The sequence below is a fragment of the Gorilla gorilla genome, chromosome X, assembly GCF_029281585.2.
Source record: "Gorilla gorilla gorilla isolate KB3781 chromosome X, NHGRI_mGorGor1-v2.1_pri, whole genome shotgun sequence".
Lineage (NCBI taxonomy): Eukaryota > Metazoa > Chordata > Mammalia > Primates > Hominidae > Gorilla > Gorilla gorilla.
The window spans coordinates 13,183,802-13,201,202 of record NC_073247.2 but is presented as its reverse complement, the minus strand read 5'-3'; the positions used below and the strand labels follow the sequence as shown (position 1 = coordinate 13,201,202).

The following is a 17,401-nucleotide window of genomic DNA, read 5'->3' as shown; positions in this document are numbered from 1 at the left end:
TTCGTTCAACGGAGCACACCTCACCACCCCGGAAACTTGAACCACCAGCGAGAAACTCATCCACTTGCTCTGGCTGCAAAATGCAGAACCAAGAGGAAGAAATGTGAAGCCTAAGATGTCTCTGAGAAGAAACGGGGGGTGGGGGGGAAGAGCAAGAGAAGGTTTCCAGAGGCTTCCACAACCAGAACGCCTCTCTAAAAACATGGCAGGCATCTACTGGCTGGTCACTTTCTCCACGTGGCTTGGGATTTGTGTCTCACTTACCGTTTTGCTCCCCGCCTAGAACGGTGCTGGGCATGCAGTAGCCCTACATACCATCTGTGGAATGCATTCATTGCAGACCTGGATTTTCAACCCTAAGACTTCCCCGCAAGGCGGCCAAGGGAACACGAGGCGGTGACATCTGGGAGCACCCGTCTTCACTGGGCGATTCCTCCAGGGGAGCCACAGCCTCAGGAAGCGCGGGGGCGGCAGGGGTGGGGGCTGAGGGCCGGAGATGTGGATCGCTTTGGATGTCCTGAGTGCCCTGCAGGTGGCGGAGGGTGCAGGGACTCGGGTGCGGAGACACCGCCCCAGCGCATGCCTGGTACCTCCCGCTCTCCCCAGCAGGCTGCCCTCGACAACCTCTGGGTGGGGAGACCAAGAGGTCCTGCAATTCGCTCCTACCCGCACGCCGCTCACAGTACCCGAAAGGCGCATTTTTCACAAACCGTTGTAGAAAGAGTTCATGGCGGGGTGGCGGCGGGGAAAAAAAAAAAAAAAAAAGCTAACGCCGTGGCTGGTGCGGGAGTCGAGCCCGCGACCTCAGTGTTATCAGCACCACGCTCTAACCAACTGAGCTAACCGGCCGCCTGACGCCATGGTGCCCCTGGAGCGTATAAAAGGGCTCCACGTTTGCGCCCGTCCACGAGCGATTCCTCGCCAAGCCCGCGCGCCTCTGGCTGCCTTCCGCTTTGCCCCAGCCGCGGGGACTCCGGGGAGGAGCCACCGCCCCAGCGCTGGCCGGGTTTCTCCCGCTCCTCCCTGCCAGGCTGTCCTCGACAACCTCTGGGCCGAGTCCAAGAGATCCCGCAAGTCGCTCCTGCCCGCACGGGGCTTACAGAACCTGAAAGGCGCATTTTGAAAAAGAGTTGCAGAAACAGTTCATGGGGAAAAAACAAAGAAACAAACCAACAAATACTGGGACTAGGGCCGGTGTGGGGATCAAGCCCGTGACCATGGCGGTATCAGCACCACGCGCTCACCAACTGAGATAACCCACCGCCCGACCGTCTAGTGCTGCCCGAGCGTCTGAAAGGGCTCCACGTTCGCGCCGGCCCGCGACTGATTCCTTGCAGAGCCCGCGCCACTGGCTGCCTCCCCGCTTGGCCCCAGCTGCGACTTCTGACCGCCTCGCTGTCATCCCCATTGGGTGGATGCAGAAACTGAGACCTAGGAGACTTCAAGGAGAAGGGAGGCGGCTTCCTACAGGGAACCGCAGGCTTCCACAGGGAAAATGCAAATTGCACATGGGAGGCTTGGCTCTGCAGTGAGGCTTTCAAACATTCCCATTCAATGCTGGTTTTAACTCTGAGAATCCTGCGGCCTGGCAACTTCGTGTATCAAGAGCCTTTCAGCATGGTTAAATCTAGCTCAGAAAACCCAGAAAACCAAAGGCCAAAAGAACCACCGAATTCCCTATTGCCCAAAAAATAACGGCTGCAGGGGTCTCGACTTCCTTCTTGTCCATTTTTTTTTCCTTTCACTGTACACGTGTATTTCTATATATATACACGGAATCCTTGCGCCAGGAGTGGTGGCTCGTGCCTTTAATCCCAGCACTCCGGGATGAATAAATAAATGAATGGAATGGAAAGCCTTGCTTGAAAAAGTGTATTTTGTCTTCCTTTTTGCATTTAATAGTGTGTCATTAAGTATATCCCAAAATAATTGCAAATGTCATTTTCAATGATTCATTCAAAAAAAAAGAAAAGAAAAAAAATGAGACGGGGAAAGACAGAAATAGAGAAACAGAAAATGATATTGTTTGGCCATGTCCCCACTGAAATCTCAACTTGAATTTTATCTCCCAGAATTCCCTCATGCTGTGAGAGGGACCCAGGGGAAGTACCTGAATCATGGTGGCTGGTCTTTCCTGTGCTATTCTGGTGATAGTGAATAAGTCTCATGAGATCTCATGGGTTTATCAGGGTTTCTGCTTTTGCTTCCTCCTCATTTTCTCTTGCTGCCACCATGTATGAAGTGCCTTTCGCCCTCCGCCATAATTACGAGACTTCCTCAGCCTGTGGAACTGTCAGTCAAATTAAAGCTCCTTTTCTTCCCAGTCTTGGGTATGTCTGTATCAGCAGCGTAAAAACAGACTAATACAGTAAATTGGTACCGGGAGTGGGGCATTGCTGAAAAGATACCCAACAATGTCACAGCGACTTTGGAATTGGGTAATAGGCAGAGGTTGGAACAGTTTGGAGGCCTTAGAAGAAGGCAGGAAAATGTGGGAATGCTTGCAACTTCCTAGAGACTTGTTGAACGGCTTTGGCCAAAACGCTGATAGTGACATGACAATAAGGTCTAGGCTGAGGTGGTCTCAGATAGAGATGAGCAACTTCTTGGGAACTGGAGCAAAGGTGACTCTTATTACGTTTTAGCAAAGAGACTGGCGGCATTTTGCCTCTGCCCGAGAGATTTGTGGAACTTTGAACTTGAGAGAGATGACTTAGAATATGTAGCGGAAGAAATTTCTAAGCAGCAAATCATTCAAAATGTGACTTGGGTGCTGTTGAAAGCATTCTGTTTTAAAAGGGATACAGAGCATAAAAGTTTGAAAATCTGCAGCCCGATGATCCAGTAGAAAAGCAAAATCCATTTTTGGGGGGATAAATTCAAGCCAGCTGCAGAAATTTGCATAAGTAGGAAGGAGTCTAATGTCTCCAGGCCATGTCACAGACCTTCACAGCAGCCCCTCCCATCACAGGCCCAGGAGAAAAAAGTGGTTTTGTGGGCTGGGCCCAGGGTCTCTGTGCTGTGTGCAGCCTAGGGACTTGGTACCCTGGGTTCCAGCTGCTCCATCTGTGACTGAAAGGAGCCAACGCAGAGCTCAGGCTGTGGCTTCAGAGGGTGGAAGCCCCAAGCCTGGGCAGCTTCCATGTGGTGTTGAGCCTGCAGATGCACAGAAGTCAAGAATTGAGGTTTGAGCACCTCCGCCTAGATTTCAGAAGATGTATGGAAATGCCTGGATGTCCAGGCAAAAGTCTGTGGCAGGGGTGAGGCCCCCATGGAGAACCTCTGCTAGGGCAGTGCAGAAGGGAAATGTGGGGTTGGAGCCCCCACACAGAGTCCCTACTGGGGCACTGCCTAGTAGAGCTGTGAGAAGAGAGCCACTGTCGTCCAAACCCCAGAAAGGTAGCTCCACCAACAGCATGCACCATAGGCCTGGAAACACAACAGACACTCAACGTCAGCCTGTGAAAGCAGCAGGGAGGGATGTTGTACCCTGCAAAGCCACAGGCACAGAGCTGCCCAAGACCATAGGAATCCACCTCTTGCACCTGATGTGAGACCTGTAGTCAAAGGAGATCATTTTGGAGCTTAAAGATCTGACTGCCCCACTGGATTTTGGACTTGCACGGGCCCTATAACCCCTTTGTTTTGGCCTATTTCTCCCATTTGGAATGGCTGTATTTACCCAATACCTGTATCCCCATTGTATCTAAGAAGTAACTAGCTTGCTTTTGATTTTACAGGCTCATAGGTGGAAGGGACTTGCCTTGTCTGACTGTGGACGTTTAGGTTAATGCTGAAATGAGTTAAGACTTTGGGGGAACTGTTGGGAAGGCACAGTTAGTTTTGAAATGTGAGGACATGAGATTTGGAGGGGCCGGGGTGGAATTATACGGTTTGACTGTGTCCCCACTGAAATGTCAACTTGAATTGTATCTCCCAGAATACCCACGTGTTGCGGGAGGGACTCAGGGCGAGGTAACTGCAATCATAGGGGCGGGTCTTTCCCGTGCTATTCTCATGATAGTGAATAAGTCTCACGAGATCTGATGGGTTTTCAGGGGTTTCTGCTGTTGCTTCCTCCTCATTCTCTCTTGCTGCCACCATGTAAGAAGTACCTTTTGCCCTCTGCCATGATTATGGGACCTACCCAGCCATGTGGAACTGTAAGTCAAATTAAACCTCCTGGCCGGGCGTGGTGGCTTACACCTGTAATCTCAACACTTTGGGAGGCTGAGGTGGGTGGATCACCTGAGGTCAGGAGTTCCAGACCAGCCTGGCCAACATGGTGAAGCCCCGTCTCCACTAACAGTACAAAAATTAGCCAGGAGTTGGGGCACGCACCTGTAATCCCAGCTACTCAGGAGGCTGAGGCAGGAGAATTGCTTCAACCCGGGAGGCAGAGGTTGCAGTGAGCCTAGATCGCGCCACTGCACTTCAGCCTGGGCGACAGGAGCAAGACTCCGTCTCAGAAAAAAAAGAAATTCAACCTCCTTTTCTTCCAAGTCTAGGGTATGTCTTTATCAGCAGCGTAAAAACGACTAATACAGAGAGTAATGCATAAAGACACAGAAAGAGGGAGAGAGACAAAAAGAGAAAGAGAGAGAGAGAGAATGGGATAGGAGAAAGGGAGGGACAGGAGAAAAAGAGAGGGCCCTCTTCCCACTATCCTTCCAAAATCAGGGTTTCCTCATGACCCCTTCCTCAAGGCCTAGGTGCCAAAAAGGTCACTGAAGGAAGCAAAGTCCCCTCTTCCTCAGCAGGCCTGAAGGCTCCTGGGCTATGGCTGCTGGTCTTCCTAAGCCAGAAGCTATAACCCTGAGCCATTGGGCTTCCCAGCCTAGCTTCCTCCTGTCCAAAATGAGAGGACAAACAGGAGTTAGAGAGCCTGAGAAGTCCTGTCCCAGCAACACACCCCCCTAAGAAAGCACAGGCTGACCACTGACAACTGTTTAAATCCAGCGCCCACGTTGGGCTGGGATATTCTGACCCACTCAGGGCTGCCCCATAAACCAGCGCGTGGTCCGGATCCAAGCGCACCGAGAACTCGAAACCTCTCTGTCAAGCTGCCCATTGGGAGTTAAGTTCAAAGAGGACAAAGGAAACGAGATAAAGCGTCCAATACAAGAATTACCCATTTCAGACGCACAAGACGAAGCGCACAGGCGGTGTCAGGACATGTTAGGATCCGTCCCCAACTCCGCCGTCTTCATCCCCACAAAGCCACGGAACACCTGTACCCCGGAGCCCAGCTGCTCCTGCAGCCCCTGGAGAAATCTGTACATTCCCCGCCGAGGACCCTGCCGCTGGGCACACTGGGAGGCTGGCCCGAGGGACCCCGCGCCCGTGTCCCTGGGGCCGCTGCCTGGGAGAGCGCACGAGTTACCCCAGGCGAGGTGACCCACAGGAAGTTTGGTGACGTCGGATGGCCCAGGCCCCAGAGTGCTGTGTGTGCTAGGGGTGGAGGGTGGTCCCCGACAGGAGCTGTCGGCGTTCCAGGGAAGGCACCCGGTCGGTCGGGGGACTCGCCGGGGCTGGGGGGTGCGCTCTACTTCTCCGAGCGCCCCCCAGGGAGACCCAGGGCGCAGGGGCAGCCCCGCGCTGGGATCCCGAGCCGCAGCGGCGGGGCAGGGCCCTCCCCAGGAGGCCGGCACCCGGGGCCCTTTGTCCTACGACAGCGTCCCGGCCGCGCCGCGCGCCGCTGTGGGCCGAGTCCCCGCGCGCACTCACTCACCCACGGTGACCAGCGTGTCGAAGTCCTGAAGGCGGTTGGCAGGCGGCTCCGGCGACCGCGCCTCGGAGCTGGGGCAGAGCTCGGGCGCCCAGTCCGGGGTCTCCTCTGCCACGGCCGCCTGGGCCAGCCCGGGCGCCTCCATGGGGACGCACTCAGGTCCGGGGCGCCGGGCCGGGCCGGAGCGCTCGGGGAGCCGGGCTTCCGGCGACGCAGCCTCGGAGGGCGGCGCGGCGGCATCGACGGAGGCTCCCCATGCGCGCCATGCGGCTTGTGGAGGCCATCCTGCCCACCCGGCCCGGAGCCCGCAAGACGCCAATGAGCCTTCCGGTGCGCGCGCGGCCCGGCGCGGCTGACGGAGCGGCGGGGACAATGGCTGGGCGTCGCTCACGGCACGAGCAGCAACGGCCCCAGGTAGCAGCAGCCGCCGGCCTCGGGGGTCGGGCACGGAGCGCCGGGAGGCGGCGGGGAAGGCGGGGGCCGCGGCCCGGGCTTGTAGAGCCAAGCGGGGGCCCTGCGTATTCCCAGTCTCGCGCCCGCTGCCTCCTGCAGCTCGGTAGCAGCGTGCGCGTTGAAGAGGCGGGCGGAAGCCGCCTGGGCGAGGCCTAGGGGCTGGGGGCGTCGCCTTCGCACGCGCTCCGCCCCTGCCGCGACCCAGCCCAGGAGCCAGAGACTTGGGCGTGCCCCGCCACCGTGGGCAGGCGCGGCCCTGGGGAGGTGCTCACACCCCCTCCGCGCCCGAGGCGCCCCTCGGGTGGCACCCAGGACGACCTCTCACCGCGACCTACCGCCCCGACCCTCTTAGGCGCAGAGGCGCACAGGTCCAGACCCGGCTACTCAGGAGGGAGGAAACATTTTACAACCTATTCTCTCTTGTCTTTGAAGCCTGCTAGCTAAAAGCTTCATCTGCATAGTAAAACTTTGGTCTCCACCACCTCTTATCACAACCCAGACATTCCTTTCTGTGATCCCAGGTCTTCAGATAAACTCAACCAGCTGTCAACCAGAAAATGTTTAAATTCACCCACAGCCTGGAACCCCCTTTCCTCCACCCCCCCGCCCCCGCCCCCGCCCACCACTTCTACTTGTCTCTTTTCTGGACCAAACCAATGTATTTCTCAAATGTATTTGATTGCTGTCTCATGCCTTCCTAAAATGTATAAAACCAAACTGCACCCCAACCACCTTGGGCACATGTTCTCAGGACCTCCTGAGGGCTGTGTAATGGGCCATGATCAGTCGTATTTGGCTCAGAATAAATTTCTTCAAATATTTTACAGAGTTTGACTCTTTTTGTTGACACCTTTTCTTAGACAGCTACTACAAGATGTTCTTCAGAAAAAGGATGGTGCAAACTGAGAACAAGTAAGACGTGGATTCAGAAAGTTAGGAGATCCGGTGGAGGAGAGAAGTGCAGTTGGTGGCCAGGGTGACAGCCATTCACCAGGTTCCATAGGCAAACAGTTCATGTTGGAGATGGGGTTCAAGAGATGCTAGACGGAGCCATCCAGGAAGAAAGAGCAGGAATGAATGGACAAAAAGTATGGGAGTTAGAAAAACTGATGAATTTAGGGGCACATGGTAGGCCTTTTGGAGCACTGGGATAAAATAGTTTCAGGCACTAAGTAAATTTTATATAAAAAGAAGGCAGCCCAGTGCAGTGGCTCATGCCTGTCATCTCAGCAACTCCAGAGGCTGAGCTGGGAGGATCACTTGAGCTCAGGAGTTTGAGGCTGCAGTGAGCTATAATTGCACCACTGCACTCCAGCCTTCTAGCTTGGGTGACAGACCCTGCCTCCAAAAAATAAAAAGGCAATTACTAACTCCAGGAAAAAGGAAAGAAAGAAAACATAATCATTGTAGTCACTGGTTCATCTTTGAATATCATTGCAACGGTCATTATAATGGAAACACTGATGATTTCTTAAACCAAATATTGCGACCTAAATGTTTACAAGAATGTGGTAGGAGGGAAAGGACATTTGTGATTGGATGGAAAGGCAGGCAGGAGAGTGTCACAGTCTGAGGGGTTCTTCTTTCCTGCTGCCCCCCAAAAACCCAATGCACTGAGAACAGCAGATGTTGCAGCAAAGAGGGAGGTTAATAATTGCAGGGACAGCTAATTGAGGAGAATAGGAGAGGTTTCTCAAATCTGTCTCCCTAAAAAGTTGGAAACTATGGTTTTTCATGGTACTTGTGTGGGCAGAAGGCTGGGGAACTGCAACAATTGATTGACTATGGATGAAATCTCAGGGGTGTCTAAAACTGTCTTTCTGCAGGTGAGTTAGTTCCCAGGAGAGGGTATCTCAGGACCAGGTGGCATCTCTTGGTCTGCCAAAATGCTAAATCTGAAAAATATTTCAAAGACCATTGTTTAGGTTTTACAATAGTAATGTTATCTACAAGAGTAGTTTGGGAAGTTATACATCTTGCGATCCCTGGTTACATGACTCTGGTGCAGTGAACAACTTACATGAAAACACACTAAGTGATGGCAGGTCATTGATTAACTATGCCTATTCTTTAGCAAAGTTCAAGCCCCTACAGTAATTCTAACCTTGTTTTCTGAATGTGGCTTTAATCTGCAGTCAAGGAGTGGGGTCAGTTTCCTTGCCTCAGAGTTTAACTCTCTCTCTCTCACTCTCTGTGTGTGTGTATAAATATATATACACAATTATTTATTATTTATTTATTTATTTATTATTTTTTGAGACACAATCTTGCTGTTGTCCAGGTTGGAGTGCAGTGGTGTGATCTTGGCTCACTGCAGCCTCAACTTCCTGGGCTCAAGCGATCCTCTCACCTCAGCCTCCTGAGTAGCTGGGACTACAGGTGCACACCACCATGCCTGGCTAATTTTTGTAAATTTTTTTTTGAGAAGGGGTTTCACTATGTTCCTGAGGCTGTTCTCCAACTCCTGGGCTCAAGCAATCCTCCTGCCTCGGTCTCCCAAGGTGCTGGGTGGCACCACACCTGGCTTCAAATTTTAACTATAAACTAACTTCCTCACGCAGTTATCTTGGCTGCCACACTAGAATAAGCAAAAACAAAACAAAACAAAACAAAACAATTTAGCCTGTGAGGTCTGATGGAAGATGGAGTCAGTCACGTTAGACTTCTCATATTTGTTTTTCTTTTCCTTTTTTTTTTTTTGATGGAGTTTTGCTGTTGTTGCCCAGGCTGGAGTGCAATGGCGCGATCTCAGCTCACTGCAACCTCTGCCTCCTGGGTTCAAGTGAGTGTCCTGCCTCAGCCTCCCGAGTAGCTGGGATTACAGGCACCCGCCACCATGCCCGGCTAATTTTTTTTTTTTTTAATAGAGACGGAGTTGCACCATGTTGGCTGGCTGGTTTTGAACTCCTGACCTCAAGCGATCTGCCTACCTCAGCCTCACAAAGTGCTAGGATTACAGGCATGAGCCACCGCGCCCAGCCAAGATTTCTCACATTTCTTATAATTCTGCAATCTCAGTTTCAAGACCAAATCCTCAATAACCATAAGGCACAAAATTGACAAATCTTGAAACTGTAGTGTAAGAATATTACATAGCACCATGATTGTAAATATGAAAACAAACATTTAAAGGATTGAAATTGAATAGAGGCTGGGAATGGGACATTTTGATACAAGGAGGTTTTTTTTAAGTACTAACTTTTTCATATTTCCTTTACAATAATCTGCTTAAACTTTAAGAACATTTGGAAAAGAAGGTGTCACAGATGTTCCCTTCCAGGCAGACACGTCTTCACTTCTTTGGTTTTACTCCTCTTCTCTGGAGAGATCATGGCAGAGCTTGGCACCATATATATACTCATGGGGCACTGATGGCAGTGGACATTTGAGTGAGGCAGTCTTTGTTTTTTACTTTTGGAGGGTGATTGTGAAGATGAAATGAAACAACCCACATGGCAATGCCCACAATTCACAAGGCACATAAACAGGGTGTCAGGAAATATTAGCTCAGCAGAGATTCTACATTCATCTTTTCCCTGAGAATGATAATGAGGGATGTTTAGTACTGAAATCAGAAAGAATCAAAACACAGGTATATCTACCTATTCTTAGATACAGCAGAAATGTGTTAGTTTTTCTCTGTCCTGGAACAGAAGCAGATGCAGAGATGCAGGTGTTAAAAACTGCATGGTAGAATAAATACTCCATACACTTGGAGTGGCCACATTTAGCAAATAAAAATTGTAATAAATTTAAATTTCAGATAACACATTTTAAAATGTTTTAAATTTTAATTATATTTATTCTACTTTTTTATTTTTATTTTTTGAGACAGGGTCTCACTCTGTGGCCCAGGCTGGAGTACAGTGGTGTGATTACGGCTCACTGCAGCCTCTACCTCTTCGGGCTCAGGCGATCCCCACACCTCGGCCTCCTGAGTAGTTGGACTACAGGTGTGCACCATTTCGCTCAGCTAATTTTTGTATTTTTGTAGAGACAGGGTTTCACCATGTTGCCTAGGCTGGTCTTGTACTCCTGGGACCAACAATCCCCCCACCTCAGCCTCCCAATGTCCTAGGATTCCAGGTGTGAGCCACTGCACTTGGCCAAGTAACAGATTTTTGAGTATCAGTATGCCCCATGTCATACTGGGGGCATATGGATACTAAAAAATTATTCAGTATTTATCTGAAATTCACATTTAATTGGTGTTGTGTCTTTTATCTGGAAACCTTATAGATGGCTGAATTTGCAGCTGTCATGTCACTGTTTGTGGCTTAATGAAGGAATTCATTTGCCATTTACAAAAATTCAGTACCCAGAAGCAGAAAGGGGATGCTGTTTGGAAGAACATGATGTCACTGCCAATGCTGAATTAACTTGGTGGTCTGGAATACACAATCTGCGAGCATCAGTCTCTGTTTTTGTTTTTGTTTTTGTATTTGTTTTTGTTTTTGTTTTTGAGATGGAGTCTTGCTCAGTCATCCAGGCTGGAGTGCAGTGGCACGATATCTGTTCCCTGCAACCTCTGCCTCCTGGGTTCAAGCGATTCTCCTGTCTCAGTCTCCCAAGTAGCTTGGACTACAGGTGCGCACCACCATGCCCAGATAAATTTTGTATGTTTAGTAGAGATGGGGTTTCACCATGTTGGCCAGGCTGAGCCTTCAGAGGGAGTGTGGCTCGGACCGCACCTTGATTTCAGACTTCTGGTCTCTAGAAATGTGAGAATGCACATTTATTCAGACTCACTCAGTGTCTCAGTTTACGGTGCTTTGTTAAAACAGACCTAGGAAAATAATACTCCCAATCAGAAGGACAGAACAAACAAGTAGAATTGTCAACACAACACAGAATTGGAGGTATGTACCTTTTTTAGCAGTAATTGTATATTAACTTGCTCTTCCAAAGTGGTGGTTTGGAGAATGGATAAACCCAAGTGTCAAGGATGAAAATAAGGATCAACTGAACTCCATATGGAATATAAACCAATTTCAGCCTGTCAATATAACATGGGTAATTATTTACTCTTCATGTTGATTTAATATTTGCTTTTATAGAATGAAAAAATATAGGTACACTCACAACTAGGGGCCCTAATCAATGATCACTTATCATGAGCATTTGATTTTCAACACATTATGAATTACATGGTGGTATAGTCAATGCAGCTCACAATAGTGGCTTTGAATCTGCATTGCCCCTGGCCATATGACCTTCAACATATATTTTGAGGTTGGGGGAACAGGAGGAATATTTTTTACGAATTTTGTGTTTGATCCAATATGGTTGTTTTTGAAAGGGCTGTGTGACCCTCTGTGGAAATAAAATTGATTTATAGCTGAACTGGACAAGCTCTATCTATCTCTTGCAACTACTAGAGGTCTGGTCTTTGACCCATGGTCAGTGGGTTTTATGAGATGTTGCTTAAAGTCTCATACTGGGCTTGGTAATTGTAGAATAGAGTGGTTCTTTGCTTTGCATGGTGGGATAAGATTTCTTTTTTAAAATTTTTAATTTTAATTTTTAATCTTTGTAGATACATAGTAGGTGTATGTATTTATGGGGTACTTGAGTTGTTTTTGTTTTTTATGAAACAGAGTCTGGCTCCGTCACCGAGGCTGGACTGCAGTAATGTGGTCTTAGCTCACTACAACCACTGACTCCTGGGTTCAAGCAATTCTCCTGCCTCAGCCTCCTGAGTAGCTGGGACTACAGGTGTGCACCACCATGTAAAGCTAATTCTTGTATTTTTAGTAGAAATGGGGTTTCACCATGTTGGCCAGGCTGGTCTCGAACTCCTGGCCTCAAGTGATCCGCTGGCCTTGGCCTCCCAAAGTGCTAGAATTACATGCATGAGCCACCGTGCCCAGCCTTACATGAGATGTTTCGATACAGGCATGCAATGTGAAAGAAGCACATCATGGGGAATGGGATATCCATCCCCTGAAGCATTTATCCTTTCAGCTACAAACAATCCAATGACATTCTTTAAGTTCTTTTAAAATGTACAATTAAGAAATCCCTTGGTCAGGCTCAGGGGCTCACGTCTGTAATCCAAGCACTTTGGGAGGCCAAGGCTAGCAGATCACCTGAGGTCAGGAGTTCAAGACCATCCTGGCCAACATGGTGAAACCTCGTCTCTACTAAAAATACAAAAAAAGTAGTCAGGTGTTGTTGCACGCACTTGTTGTGCCAGCTACTCAGGAGGCTGAGGCAGCAGAATTGCTTGAACCCAGGAGGCAGAGGTTGCAGTGAGCCGAGATCATGCCACGCCACTACAGCCTGGGAAACTTCATCTCAAAAAGAAAGAAATCCCTTGAGGGTCAATTTCTTTACTGATGGCTTGCAACTGGCCTAACCACTTGTGAAGTCAGTATGGCTTCACTATATTTAGGTGGTTCAATTCATGCATCAATACGAACCCTGGGATCTTGCACAAGGGTGTCTCTGTATCCCAATGCTGGCCTGCGCACACACTTTTTCTCTCTCTTGCTGTGCTGTGTCCTTCAGTGTTAAATAAAAGCTGTACCACTTCACACCCACTAGGATGGCTACGATTCACAAAACCCAGAAAATAGCAGGTGTCAGCCAGGATGTAGAGAAATGGGAATCTTTGTGCATTGTTGGTGAAAATGCTCAATGCTGCAGCCCCTGTGCAAAACAGTGTGGTGGTTTCTCCAATAATTAAACACAGAGTTAGCATAGGATCCAGCAATTCCACTTCTGGGTATATACTCCAAAGAATTGAAAGCAGGGTCTCAAAGAGATACTTGTAAACCTATGTCCGTAACATTGTTATTCACTGTAGCCAAGAGGTGGAAGCAACCCAAGTGTCTATCAGCAGAGGAATGGATAAACGAAGTGTGGTCCATCCATACAATGAGACATTGTTCAGCCCTAACAAAGAAGGAAATTCTGACACGTGTTACAATGTAGATCAACCTTGAGGACATTATGCTAAGTAAAATAAGCCAGGCTCAAAAAGACGAATACTCTATGAGTCCATTCATATGAGGTCTCTAGAGTCATCCAATGCATAGAGACAATGGTGGGCACTGGGCACTGGGGGAAGGGAACATGAGGAGTTAGTGTTTAATGGGGACAGAATCTCACTGAGGATATTGAAAAAGTTCTGGAGATAGGTGGTGGTGATGGTTGCACAACAGTGTGAATCCACTTAATGCCACTGAACCGTGCACTTAAAAATGGTTAAAATGGTGAGTTTTATATTATGTATATTTCACCAAAATAACAGATAGGTAGATACATAGATGATAGATAGATCATACATGATAGATAGTTCACAGCTGGGTGATGATGATACATAAATACATAGATAAATGATAGGTGAGACAGATAGATGATAGGTGATAGATGATAGATAGGTGACAGATGGCTAGATGATAGGTAGATACATAGATGGTAGATAGATGATAGAAAAATAGATAGATGATAGGTAGATGATAAGTAGATAGATAGATAATAGGTAGATTATACACAGATGATAGATAGATGGGTAGATAGATGCTACATAGGTAGATAGATAGCCTCCAGGACAATGGGAGAATAAATGTCTGTTGTTTAAGCCCTGCAGTCTATGGTGTTCTGTTATAGCAGCTTGAAATGGACTAAGACACCTCATAAGAAGAGATGAGGACACAGACACACACAGAGAGACGACTGTGTGAGGACAAAGGGAGAACACAGAGTCTACAAGCCAAGGAGAGAGGCCTCAGGAGGAACCAGCCCTGCCCACACCTTGATCTCAGACTTCCAACCTCCAGGATTGTAAGGAAATAAATTTCTGTTGTTTAAGCCCCTCAGTCTACAGTCCTTTGTTATGGCAGCTCTAGCAAAGGCATATACCTTCTCCATCCCCTCTCCTCTGATAAATACCAATATCTCAAGAGAACTTGGAGGCAGCTGTTGAAGAGAGCTGAGCCACAATGTTGAAAGTTATTGGGTCCCTGATTCAGGACTTGAAAGAGCATCACCAGCCAACCAGAAACACACACTTTGGGCTTAACACCAGGTATTTGTTAGAAAAAAAAATACGGGCTGGGTGCGGTGGCTCACGCCTGTAATCCCAGCACTTTGGGAGGCTGAGGCGGGCGGATCATGAGGTCAGGAGATTGAGACCATCCTGGCTAACATGGTGAAACCTCGTCTCTACTAAAAATACAAAAAAATTAGCTGGGCATGGTGGCGGGCGCCTGTAGTCCCAGCTACTCGGGAGGCTGAGGCAGGAGAATGGCATGAACCTGGGAGGCGGAGCTTGCAGTGAGCTGAGATCACCCCACTGCACTCCAGCCTGGGCGACAGAGTGAGACTCTGTCTCAAAAGAAAAAACCAAAAAAAACCATTGAGATTTGGTGTTCATTCACCAGCTTAAGCAGCTTATCATGGCCCTAACTAACAAAGCATGGTTTACATAACAGGTACTTTGCCCACAGTCAAGTGTATCAAGATCAAATGATGATGTGCTACACCTTTGCTGTAGATTTCTTATCAATACACTCTTTCCTTGTGTCCTCTGAGAGTCTACTTCACTGCAGGGCTGCTGCTACCAGCTGCTGTGGTCATAGCCTTGGTGTTCTTGTCTAATTAATGAGGGTTCCCATTAAACTAGACTCCAGCTGTTTTGACTTCCAGAATTGCTTTAGGAGAGTCTCTGTGGTCATTAATAAGGTGAGACCTTTTGGTTCCCAATACAAAGAGAGAAGATAATTTATTTTCTACAGCATTTTTTCCCATAAAGCTCTATATTCCATTACATTTTAAAGGGCATTTCAACAAATGATGTATGAAATGGAGAACAAAATCTGTATGGTTCTGCAGTAAAGGGCATGCAAAACTAGAGAACAACTCTGAAATGATGTGGAAAAACAGCAATCTACTTTTCTTTAAAAAAATTAAAGGCTTATGCTTCACATAAATTCCTGTCGATTTGCCAGGCATTATTTGGTTATAATGTCTGAGGCATTCAGTTTCCTGAATAGCTAGGACCACAGGCATGCACCATCATGCCTGGCTAATTTTTAAATATTTTGTAGAAACTGGGTCTCCCTATGTTATCCAGGCTGGTCTCCAACTCCTGGGCTCAAGTGATCCTCCTCCCTTGGCTTCCCAAAGTGTTGAGATTACAGGCATGAGCCACTGCGCCAGGCCAACATTGTTTTTAATATATGACTTGTAAGGCAAGTTGGGGGGCATTAATTCCTTATTAAGATGTACTGAGTTGAATAAAAGCCCCTCCAACCATCAACCCCCCAAAATATATGTCCAAGTACTAAGCTCCAGAATTTGTGAATGCAAACTAATTTGGATAAAGAGTATTTGCATGTAATTAAGGAAAGATTCTTGAGATTAGATCACTATAAATTACCCAGGTGGCCTTTAAATCCAATGACCAGTGTCCTTCTAAGAGACAGAAGAGGAGACACAGACACAGAGGAAGAGGTCACGTGGAGATGGAGGCAGAGAATGTAGTGATGTGGCCACAAGCCCAGGGACACCTGGAGCCACCAGGAGCTGGAAGAGGCAGGAAGGATCCTCTCCTAGAACCTCCAGGGGGAGCGCACCCCTGCCCACACCTTGATCTCAGATTCCTGGTCTCCAATACTGGAAAAGAATAAACATCTGTTACTTTACGCCATCCGAGTTTTTGTTATTTGCTACGGCATCCATAGGAATTAAAAACCTATAGGTATGAATTTTATGTTGCTGTCAAAAGGCTTCTTCTAGGATAATTAGATATTTCACCTAGATAGTTGTAGCTTTTTCTCCTCTTCATTGGGATCGGAACTCAGTTGGTGTCCTCCATCCTCCTATCTCAATATTGATTTTACTTACTCTTTAATCCTAACAATGAGCCTTTTTATATTGCTTAATTAAATATCAATGTCTTTCTGGTCAACATGAGACCAAAAACCTTTTTACCTTGGGCCTGAGAAAGAGCAGTATTTCTCCTCCTCCTCCTCTTCCTCTTCTTCCTCCTCCTTCCTTCTTCTCCCTCTTTTTAGAGATGGGGTCTCTCTCTGTTGCCCAGGCTAGAGTGCAGTGGCATAATCCTAGCTCACTGCAGCCTCAAACTCCTGGGCTCAAGTGATCTTCCAGCCTCAGCCTGCTGAGTAACTGGGACCACACATGTGCACCACTATCCCCTATTTTTTTGTTTTTTTTTTTACTTATTTATAGAAATGAGGTCTCACTATGTTGCCCAGGCTGGTCTCATACTTCTGGCCTCAAGTGTTCCTCCTCTTTGGCCTCCCAAAGCACTGGGATTACAGGTGTGAGCCACCATGCTTTGGCATGGTGGGGTATGCAGTAGGAGAGCAGGGGTGGTGGTAGTGTCTCCATATGTACTCTCACAAAAACTGGTGTGGGCAGATACTGGATGCCTACTTATTTAGGGGCATCTAAATTCCTGTGCTAAATTAGAAAATAGAGGCAGCTCTTGAAAGGAGTGATGGCATGAAGGAGAGATGCTTGGACCAACCAGCACACAGCCCTTATAAATAATTGATAACCTTGGTTTTGATGCCACGTCCTCTTCAACAGTTGTTGGTTGAAATGACACATGATTCCAGGTGAGCTTTTCCAGATAAATTGCCCTGGAACTTCAGACTTTGTCGGGTGAATCGATGTGGAATTTCAGAATGGGCTGGAATGTCTAAGATGGGCATGTCCAATATTCAGCTCAGTGTGGGGAAACCGGTGGTGGCCAGGGCTGGTTGCAAGCTGAGTTGTAGGGGTGACAGTTCACCTGAGAAACAAAAAAACATGCAAGTCCTGGTTCATGAGGAGTGATTTCACAAATAGTGACCATGGAAGTCAATGTCGAAAAAACAAATAGATTCAGGGCATAAGGGTGCAGGTTTGTTACATGGATATGTTGCCTAGTGGTGGGGATTGGCCTTCTGTCCCCTAAACAGTGAACATAATACCAGATAGGTAATTTTTCAACCCTCATCCCCTCCCACCTTCCCCCTTTTAAAGGTGTCCAGTGCCTGTTATTCCATTCTATAGGTCCATGTGTACCCATTTTTAGCTCCCACTTATAAGCGAGGACATGTGGTATTTGATTTTCTGTGTGAGTTATCTCACTTAGGATATTGACCTGCAGCTCCATTTATGTTGCTGCAAAAGATATAGTTTCATTCTTTTTTATAGATGCATAGTATTCCTTGGTGTGTGTATACCACATTTTCTTCATCCAAT

General features: G+C 47.8%; 1 non-coding gene and 1 pseudogene across 1 annotated transcript; both read right to left on the bottom strand.

The window, feature by feature from the left end:
- Nucleotides 1-17,401, bottom strand: part of LOC115933102 (zinc finger protein 839-like) — a 59,462-nt pseudogene that overhangs the window by 19,651 nt on the left and 22,410 nt on the right.
- Nucleotides 776-849, bottom strand: TRNAI-GAU (transfer RNA isoleucine (anticodon GAU)). Its single transcript has one exon. It is a non-coding gene; the product is annotated as a tRNA-Ile (tRNA).